Source organism: Pseudonaja textilis, chromosome 3 (genome assembly GCF_049901715.1).
Source record: "Pseudonaja textilis isolate UNSWEBS1 chromosome 3, rPseTex1.2, whole genome shotgun sequence".
Lineage (NCBI taxonomy): Eukaryota > Metazoa > Chordata > Lepidosauria > Squamata > Elapidae > Pseudonaja > Pseudonaja textilis.
Window position 1 is genome coordinate 108,550,886 of NC_141992.1, and position 10,036 is coordinate 108,560,921.

Here is a 10,036-nt window from a genome sequence, read left to right on the forward strand (position 1 = left end):
CGTTTGTTTGTAGTCGGTACGATTGGGGTCCCGTTACTTGGGTTATTTTTGCCGGTACCCAGAGTGGGTCCCCTGTGAAGTTTTTTGCATAGACTGCGTCTCCTGGAGCAAATATTCGGTATTTGCTTGATGAGTCTGGGGGTTTCTCAGGGTTGTATGTGGGGTGCAGTCTGTCTAGCTGGGACTGTAATTTTCTGCCCAGCAGTAGTTCTGCCGAGCTTTTATTTGTCGTTGTATTGGGTGTTATGTGCTGTATTAGTAGCATTTTATTTATTTTGTCCTGTATGTCCCCGGTTTCAATTTTTTTCTATTGCATTTTGTGTGTGACAGACCATGAATTCCGCCCGCCTATTCACCACCGGATGAGCGGGTGCTGTGAATGCATGCCGTATGCCCCATTCCGCCAGGAATTTTTTGAATGCTAGTGCGGTAAATTATGGTCCGTTGTCTGACACTAGCACATCTGGCAGTCCATGGGTGGTGAACAGTTTGGTTAGTTCCTTGATAACGGCCTCTGTGGTGGTGGATTTCATGACGCTAACCTCCAGCCAGTTGGAGTAAGCATCGACCGTTATTAGGAATGTGTGCCCTTTTGTAGGTCCGGCGAAGTCTATATGGACCCTGGACCATGGCCCTCTGTGGGTCTCCCATTCCAGAATAGGCGCAGAGGGGGGGGGTTGGTCTGGCTTTCTGGCATTTTCTGCATGAGGCCACCCAAGTTTCAATCTGCTTGTCCATCCCTGGCCACCAGGCATAACTCCTGGCCAAGGCTTTCATCTTGACTATGCCCGGATGCCCCTCATGTAACATAGCCAACACTCTTTTTTGTAGTGTTTCCGGGATCACCACCCTGTCCCCTCAGAGTATGCAGCCCTTCTGTGTGAACAGCTCGGTCTGCCGGGTTCTGAAGGTTTTAAACTGCTCACCGCCGTCGGTTTCCAGCCACCTTTTCTCCACCCAATTCAAGACTCGCGCCAGCCATTTGTCTTTATTAGTCTCTTTGGCAATGTCTGACACGGTCAGGGGTGGGTTGGGTAATGTCTCTATATGCACCGCTGAGGTTGTGGGCGCTGGGTCGTCTTCCAGGTCAGGCAGGGGGAAGCGGCTCAGTGCGTCTGCATGCGTGATGTTTTTTCTGGGTCGGTGTGTCAGCTGGTAGCTTTAGGCGGCAAGGAACTCGGACCACCTTGCCATCCTAGGTGACAATATGTTCGGGGTGGCCTTGTTCCCAGCCAGTATCCCTAGTAGCAGTTTATGGTCAGCTATAATTGAAAAGGTCCTACCGTATAGGTATTCGTGGAACTGCTTCACGCCGGTGATTACTGCTAGCACCTCCTTGTCCAGCTGGCTGTAATTCCTTTCGGGCTTGGATGATGTCCTTGAGAAAAAGGCGATTGGTGCTTCTCTCCCATCCGGCAGAGTGTGGCTTAGGATGGCTCCCACACCAAAGGGTGATGCGTCGCAGGTCACGGTCAATGGTAGGGTTTCACTGTATTGCATGAGGACTGCGTCTGATGATAGTAGGTCCTTTATTTTCTGGAAGGCGTTTTCCTCTCACTTACCCCAGGACCAGGTGGCTGTTTTGTCCAGCAGCCTATGTAGGGGTTCTGCCATGGTCGCCTTCTGGGGCAGGAAAACATTGTAAAAATTAATAAGTCCAAGAAAAGCCTGTAGCTCCATTTTATTCCGAGGTCTAGGGGCTTCTTTGATGGCCCTGACCTTTTTTTCTGTGGGGTGTATTCCGTTTTTGTCCAGTAGGTACCCCAGGATTTCTACTTTCTCTGTGCAAAGCTAACATTTTTCTTTTTTAACCTTTAGCCCGGTTTCTTTACATTTCTGTAGGACCTCCCTTAGCTGGCTTTCCAATTGTTTTTTATTTTTAGCGGATACTAATACATCGTTGAAATAGGGCACCACCCCTTTTATTCCTTGTAATAGTCTTTCCATCAGACTTTGGAATACCCCTGGTGCCATGCTGACTCCAAATTGGAGTCTCTTGCATAGGAAAGCCCCCCCGGTGAGTCACGATGGTTTGCGCCTCAGCAGTCTCAGTGTCGACTGGCAGCTGCTGATATGCCTGTGCCAGATCGAGTTTCGCGAAGACTCCCCCCCCCCAGTGAGTGTAGGAGGTGCTGTACCACCAGGATGGGGTAGGCACTCAGCTTCAGCACAAGGTTGAGGGTGGCCTTGTAGTCACCACAGATCCTCACGGACCCATCCGGCTTGATGGGAGTGACTATTGGGGGTTCCCACCGTGCGTGGTCTATCAGATCTAGGACCCCTTGTGCGATGAGCTTGTCTACTTGCTCATCAATTTTGGGTTTGAGTGTAAAGGGCACTCGCCATGGCTTAAGGTGGATTGGGGCAATGTTTGGGTTTAGGTTGAAAGTTATTGGGGACCCCCGGTACTTGCCTAGGTCGCCATTGAAGACCTCCTGGAAATCCCTCACGAGCATCTCCCCCCAGTCTGTGTCGGCGACGTGGTTGATGCCAGTCACCTCGATCCCCAATGGCGCGAACCACTCCAGTCCCAGCAGTCTCGGGCGGTCTTTGTCCACAATGGTGAGTGGAAGCACCACTGTATGCCCCTTGAATGCCACATTAAAATGTCCGATCCTGGCCACAGGAATGCGGTTTCCCTGATAATCTTTCAGGGTCAGCTTCTGGCTCTCCAATTCATGTCTGTGGATGGTGGGCACCAGACGCTTGATGGTACGTCAGGAGACCATGGAGAGGTAGGATCCGGAATCTACCTCCATCCTGCATGGTTGGCCCTCGATGCTCACCTCCACGGTCATCTTCCAGGCATCGATTGTGTTCGAGTGCCCGATGATGACCGTCTGGTGGGTCTCCTCTTTGCGCCGGGTCTCATTGAACCACTTGTTTCTTCCATCTCGGCTCCACCGGCTCTCTTGTATGGTGGTCTCTGGTTCAGGGGGGTGCCGTCTCGTCACTGGGGGCTGTGATTCCTTTTGTTCTGGCATACTTTGGCGATGTGTCCCCGTTTGTCACAGTGCCGGCAAATAGTGTCTAGGAACCAGCACTCCGAACAGGGATGGTCGCCTCCGCACCCGGCACACTGGAACCCCGACTTATGATCTCTCCGTTCCCATCGGTCTCATTCCGCCTGCAGTCTGTGGATCTCCTTCTCTTCGTCCTCGGTTTCGGAGAGGGAGTCAATATCCCCATGGTGTGTTGTTGCGTCTCTGTGGCTGGCCTCTGGTCGCTTTTCTGGGATTGGCGTCACCTCTGTGGTTGTTGGGTCAGTTGTGTTCATCTGCCGCATCATTGCCGCTGAGTGTTTTGCTGCCTCGGCGATGGCCTCAGTTACGGAGACATCTTTTCGCGCCATCAGTCGGCTCTGGAGGATGGGGTCCCGTAGTCCGAGGACCACTCGGTCGCACAGAGCCTTGTCCATGTTGGTGAACCCGCACATTCCCCCGAGGTCTCTGAGGGTGGCCACGAAGTCGCTGATTCTTTTGCCCTCCTTCTGATCCCTCCAGTAGAATTCGTGCTGGCGGATGAGGTTGGGTACGGTCGGGGCGTAGTGGTTCCGTAGCAGCTGATCTAGTTCGGTCCAGTCCATCTCCTTCACATCTCGGGGTTTGGCGAGTGCTTTGGCCATTTTGAACACTGCAGGCCCGCAGTGTGTCAGGAACATGCCCCTCTTCTTCTGGTCATTGGCATCTTTCAAGTTGCTGCTCTCGAGGAACATGAGGAATCAATCAATGTATGATTCCCAGTCCTTGGCTGCTTGATCGAAGGGTGCGGGTGGCGAGCTGCTGCCGGCCATGTCGTCGGAAGTTCAGCGTTGGTTCGCCACGTGCTCTGTTGGTCTCTGTCTCACAATCCCACCCTCATCGCCAGTGTCAGATTGGGTACAAAAGAGACGCGAGACCAGTGTACTTCAAGCTCTTTATTTTATGTTAAGATCTGTACAAGATCTTGGAGCTGCGGCAGCCCTCTAAATAGGGATTGCTCACGGCTCGCCGGCCAATGACAGGTCTTTGAATCTCCCGCAATCGGCTCGGCCAATCGCGGTTGATTCTCAGAGGACCAATCACGGCCATTCAGTGGACCAATCACAATGCCGTTGGTGTGGACCAATCAGAAGTCAGTATTTGGAGTATGTTAATACAGAACAAGATAATCAAGTAACAAATCTGCAAATACCTAGAAGCACCCAAACTTATGAATAGAAGTCAACACAGATTTTTCAAAAACAGATAATGCCAAACAAATCTTATTTCTGTCTTATTGACGTCCCAAATGTTCAGCCTCTCATAGAAGTTGAGGAGTAGTCTTCACTGCCACAGTCCACTTAACCTTTTCCTTAAGCATTGTAAATTTGCTGTTTTGTTATTTTCAGAGACACCAGCATACCTGCAAAATCATCTCCAACAATATTACAACTATTCACTTAGACAGAGATCTCCCCCATTAAGTCCCCCTTGCACTCATCTGACAAATTTCTTCCAGTTTGTCTCTTAATCACGGAATTTACTCTTTAGAAACACATCACCTTTCTAACATCTTCTCCTTGCTCAATAGGAAGAAATCAGGTCAGCTGCAACAGGCAGTCAAATTGCTCTCAGAATATACTCCTTATCATTAATACTGTAGTGATCCCTATACTTTAATTCCAAGTAACATATACTCACATATATGACTCAAAATATATAATTCCTCTAGCCCTACTGATCTTTTCTTTGCCAGGTGGAACTCTGCAGCTTGTCTCTTATTAATATTACCTGTTTATCCAGTTGGAGCAACTGTATGAAAAACCCATTGCTTCATACAGGAATATTTATTTAGTCCTACATTTGATTTAGCAGTGCTGCTTCAAAACGTCCATCCTATAGTACTATAGCTTGATGTATTCAGCTAAAAAAAAAGAATACCTTTACCTTCACTAACAGAGGTATCAGGTTTATCCTCACAAAGAATATTCTCCACTATTTGGACGCTGGGTCGCATAACAGTCAGCTCATTTCTCCTGGACTCAGTTGATAAACAGATCTGATAAGAATAAGGCAAAGTCCCATCTTCGTAATTTGGAGGAAATACAGTACCAGACTTTGAATGAGAATTGGGAATGAAGCACTGAAAAAAGTGAGGTTCCTTGACCCTTGAAGTTTCATAATAATAGCCAAAATCACTGCCACCAGGAACAGAAAGGATACCAAAGTCAAAGTCAGAACCAAGTAAAACTGGAGCTTGGATGGATCCTGAGTTATTAGGTTGGCCTCCTGGAAGTTCTGAGCAAAGACCAGGTTGAGGCTCGTGGTGGCTGAGAGAGGTGGCTGTCCGTTATCCCTCACCATGATGACCAGCCTCTGCTTGGTAATGTCTCTCTCAAGTAATGCTCGAGCTGTTTGGATCTCTCCCATGTGGGAGCCGATGATGAAGAGCGAGGGCTCTGTGGCCTGCAGGAGATGAAAAGAGAGCCAGGCATTGTGTCCAGAGTCAGCATCCACAGCCACGACTTTTGTCACCAAATAACCTGAATCGGCTGAGCGAGGCACCATCTCAAAGAATGATGAACCCTGAGTTGTTTGGGAAGGGTACAGGATCTGGGGAGTATTATCATTCTGATCCAGTACATGCACTTTGACTGTGACGCTGCTGTTGAGAGATGGAGAGCCTTCATCCTGGGCTTGCACTTGCAGCTGGAAGTCTCTGAGCTGCTCATAGTCAAAAGATCGTTGAGCGTAGAGAGTTCCAGTCTCAGAGTTAATGGAAACATAGGAGGAGAGAGGCAGGTCCTTGACGTTGCTGTTAAGAATGGAGTAGGTGATTTGAGCATTACGATCCAGATCGGGGTCAAAAGCCTTAACCTGGAAAATAGACATTCCGGATGGGTTGTTCTCGGGAACGTAGGCAACATAGGAAGGTTTTTCAAATGCTGGAGGGTTATCATTGATATCTGAAATTGGTACTGAGATGGCTTTATCTGTAGAATGAGGAGGTATGCCTTGGTCTGTGGCTGTAATTGTTAAGTTATACACTGGTGTTTTTTCTCTGTCAAGGGGGCCATCTATGAGGAGTTTGAAGTAGTTATCTGATGATGAGACCACCTGGAAAGGTACAGTTTCCCTTAGGTAGCAGGTGACTTTCCCATTAAGTCCAGAATCTCTGTCATTGACTTTAATGAGGGCAATCACTGCACCAGGTAAAATATCTTCAAGAATGGGGCTGGATAGAGATGTAATAATTACTTCTGGAGCATTGTCATTCTCATCAAGAACCTCAATCTCTACACTGCAATCTGCAACTAGTCCACCTCCATCACTTGCCCGTATTATCATCATATAGCTTCCTCTGTCTTCAAAATCAATACTTTCCTTAAGTGAAAGTGTTCCATCGATGGGATCCAAAATAAAATTCTGATTCACATTTTCTGGATTTTCCCAGAAAATATAAGATATCTCAGCATTTGACCCTTCATCACTATCAGATGCTTTCACTTGAAGCACAGAAGTCCCTCTTGGTGTATTCTCTTTCAGACTTGTTTTGTAAGTTGCCTGGGAGAAGACTGGTGGATTGTCATTTATATCAATAACATTGACTTCTATATTAAGAGTCCCAGTTTTCACTGGACGTCCTCCATCTGAAGCTGTAAGAATCAAGTGGTGTGTGTGCTCTTTCTCCCTGTCCAATGGCTTTTGCAAAATTAATTCTGCATATTTTCTGCCATCTTTGCTCTCTTGAACTTCTAGCTTGAAATACGGGGTTGAGCTCAAATGATAATCTTGAAGGGCGTTGATTCCAATGTCCTTGTCTTCAGCATTTCCCAGGGCAAATCGAGCTCCTGGCAAATGAGACTCACTCACTTCCAGTTTTATATCTTTTTCTTTGAACTGTGGGGCATTATCATTAATATCTAGTATGAAAACTTTTATGTGGAAAATATTTAAAGGATTATGTGCCACAACCTCCAGTTTGAAGATGCAAGTAGGTAATTTTCCACAAATCTTTTCCGGGTCTATTCTGTCATTCACATATAGTTCATTATTTGTTCATCCAGAATAAAATACTGTTTTTCTGAAGAGATAGCAAGCTTGTGTTTTGACAGCAGATCAACATCTAACCCTAAATCTTTAGCAAGGTTCCCCACAAAGGAATATTTTTCTGTTTCCTCTGGAAGTGAGTATTCAACCTGTTCAGATACCACCCAGCTGATCAAAGAACATAATAATAGAAAAAATACTTGCCTCAAATTTGGTTTCTGTATTCTGGTTTTGTATTTTGCTTCTATCATCACCTCTTGTTTCCTCTTTTCTTCCTAATTTATTTTCCATATAGAATTTTCCAGCTAACCCAATATTTTAGAGTTGGATAGTAATAGAATAATAGCTTTGTTAAACAGCTTTTAACATAGTGCTTTCTGCTGCATCTCCTTGCCCATCTGCTGAAATATGGAAATGGTTTGCTGCAATACTCATCCATGCAACTTCCTTGCTGTACAACAGTGACACTCAGAGTCCATATGAAGAAGTTCATTAATTTTGCTTTCTAGACAGAGATAGATAGATAGACATAGAAAGATAGACAGAGACAGAGAGACAGAGAGACACAGAGGCAGATATAATAGATTAGATAGATAGCAAAGAAACTTTTCTAAACTCTGTTTTGTTATGGATGCTCAAAGAACAAAGCCCTGATTTTTTATGATAAAAACACTACAAAATTCTATAGTCAATTGAGTGTTATTGTATTGTTCTTTTTTTAAAAAAATGTTTTTATTATACATTTTCATTTATTATACATCACGTTTCCATTTCTGCAACACCAGTGTACTGTTGTATCAAACCTCATTTAAGTGTACATAGTTTTATACACCCTGATTGTAACCATTATTCTCATAATTATACAATATAATTTCTTTTGAATATACATATTATTTTACATCATAATTATAACCATTATTTCCTAGTTATACTACATAGTCTTCACCTCTAGTCACTCTATAGACTATAATCTATAGTCAAGTATAATCCATTAGTAATATTACTTGTAGCATATATATCTATATCTATCTATCATCTATCTATCTATTTATCTATCTATCTATCTATCTATCTATCTATCTATCTATTTTGTTAATATTTTTCCATCATAAAGTTACTAATCTCTGCATCTGTTTTCTAACCATTTGTATAGTAGATCCCATGTTAAATAACACTGTTTCTTCTTTATCCTTAATTTCATCATTAACCTGTCCATTTCGGCACATTCTAATATTTTTTTAAACACCTTTTCATCTGTAGGTATATTTTCATTTTTCCAATTTCATGCATATATTATAGCTGCTGTTATTACATGTAACATTAACCATGTAATTCTTTTATTGTATTTTCCTGGTAGTATACCTAATAAGAACAGTTCTGGTTTTATATCTATTTGTTGTGCTGTCATTTCTTCTATTCACCTTTTTATCTTTAACCAATATTTTTTTGCCAATGGACAGGTCCACCAGGTATGGTAGTAGGATCCTGGTATCTGTTTGCATTTCCAGCACTCTGGCGATATGTTTTGGAACATTTTTGCCATTCTTGCTGGTGGAAAATGCCACCTATAGAACATTTTATACAGGTTTTCTTTATATGCTGTTGACATTGTGAATTTGTAATTTCTTTCCCACAGTTTTTGCCAATTGTCTAGTTCTATGCAATATCCAAAAATTTTAGCCCATACTATTATGGTTTCTTTTACGTATTCTTCTTCCATTTTAACATTCAATAAGTAATTATAAATTTTCTTTATTAATTTATTGTCTGTTTCTAACAATATCTGATCCAATTCTTGGGGTTCTTTATAAAATCCGTATGTTTCTGCATCTTTCTTATGTCTCATTTGTATTTGGATATGTGGCCACCAGGCCAAATCAATTCCCTGATTTTTTTAGTTCCTGTTTTGATTTTAGGTCCCCTTGTTCATTTATAATATCTTTGTACTTTACAATTTTATCCAGTTCTAAGGCATTGGGATATATTAACACTTCCATCATGGATAGCCAGACTGGTATTTTCATATAGTGCTTTTGTTTAATTTTTTCCCATACTGACAACAGAACATTTCTGATATAGTGTCTTTGGAAGTATCTATGTAGTTTACTTTTCCCGTACCATACATATGTGTGCTACCCCCATTGTAAATCATGCCCTTCTAATTTCAATATTCTTTTGTTCTTCAAATTTATCCACACCTTTATCCATGTGAGCACTGAAGCCTGACAATACAGCTCCCAGTCCGGTAGAGCCCCCCCACCCCTGTTTTTAGTGTCTTGTAGCATTTTCAATTTGATTCTTGGTTCTTTTCCTTGCCAGATGAACTTTGAAATCAATTTATTTAAGTCCTCAAAAAACTTTTTTCCTACTTTTATTGGGATTACTTGGAATAGAAATAGCAATTTCAATAAGATATTTATTTTTATTGTGGCTATCTTTCCAACCAATGACAGCTGTAGATTTTTCCATTTTTCCAAATCTATCTTTATTTGATTTATTAATATAGTGTAATTATCTTCTTTAATGGATGTGCATCTTGCTGTTGGCCAAATTCCCAGGTATTTAACGTTTTTAGTTGTCTGCATGTCCATCTTTTCCATCAGTTCGTTTTTCTATTTAGTTGTAAGATTCTTTGTCGATATTTTGGTCTTTTCTTTATTAATTTTAAATCCTGGCTCCACACCGAACTCTTCTATTTTCTTTATTAATTTGGGTGCCATTTCTAGAGGTTCCTCCAAAATAAATACTAAGTCATCTGCAAATGCTTGTACTTTGCAGTGTTCTTTTTTTATCTCTAAACCCTTTATATCCAGATCTTGTCTAATCTATCTAAGCAAGACTTCTGAGGATAGTATAAATAAAAGCGGGAATAATGGACATCCTTGTCTATATTAAGGTTTTCTGTTGTTTCTCTGTTTACTATTACTTTCGCCATTTGTTTGGAACATATTGCTTGGATCATATTTACAAAGTTTTCACCAAAAGTCCATTCCTTTCAATTGTAGTATCATGAACTGCCAACTCAT

At 42.8% G+C, this 10,036-nt stretch overlaps 1 pseudogene; it reads right to left on the bottom strand.

Moving 5' to 3' along the window:
- Positions 1-4,230: 4,230 nt before the first annotated feature.
- LOC148126278 (protocadherin gamma-B6 pseudogene) lies at positions 4,231-7,399 on the bottom strand (annotated as a pseudogene).
- Between the last annotated feature and the right edge of the window lie 2,637 nt (positions 7,400-10,036).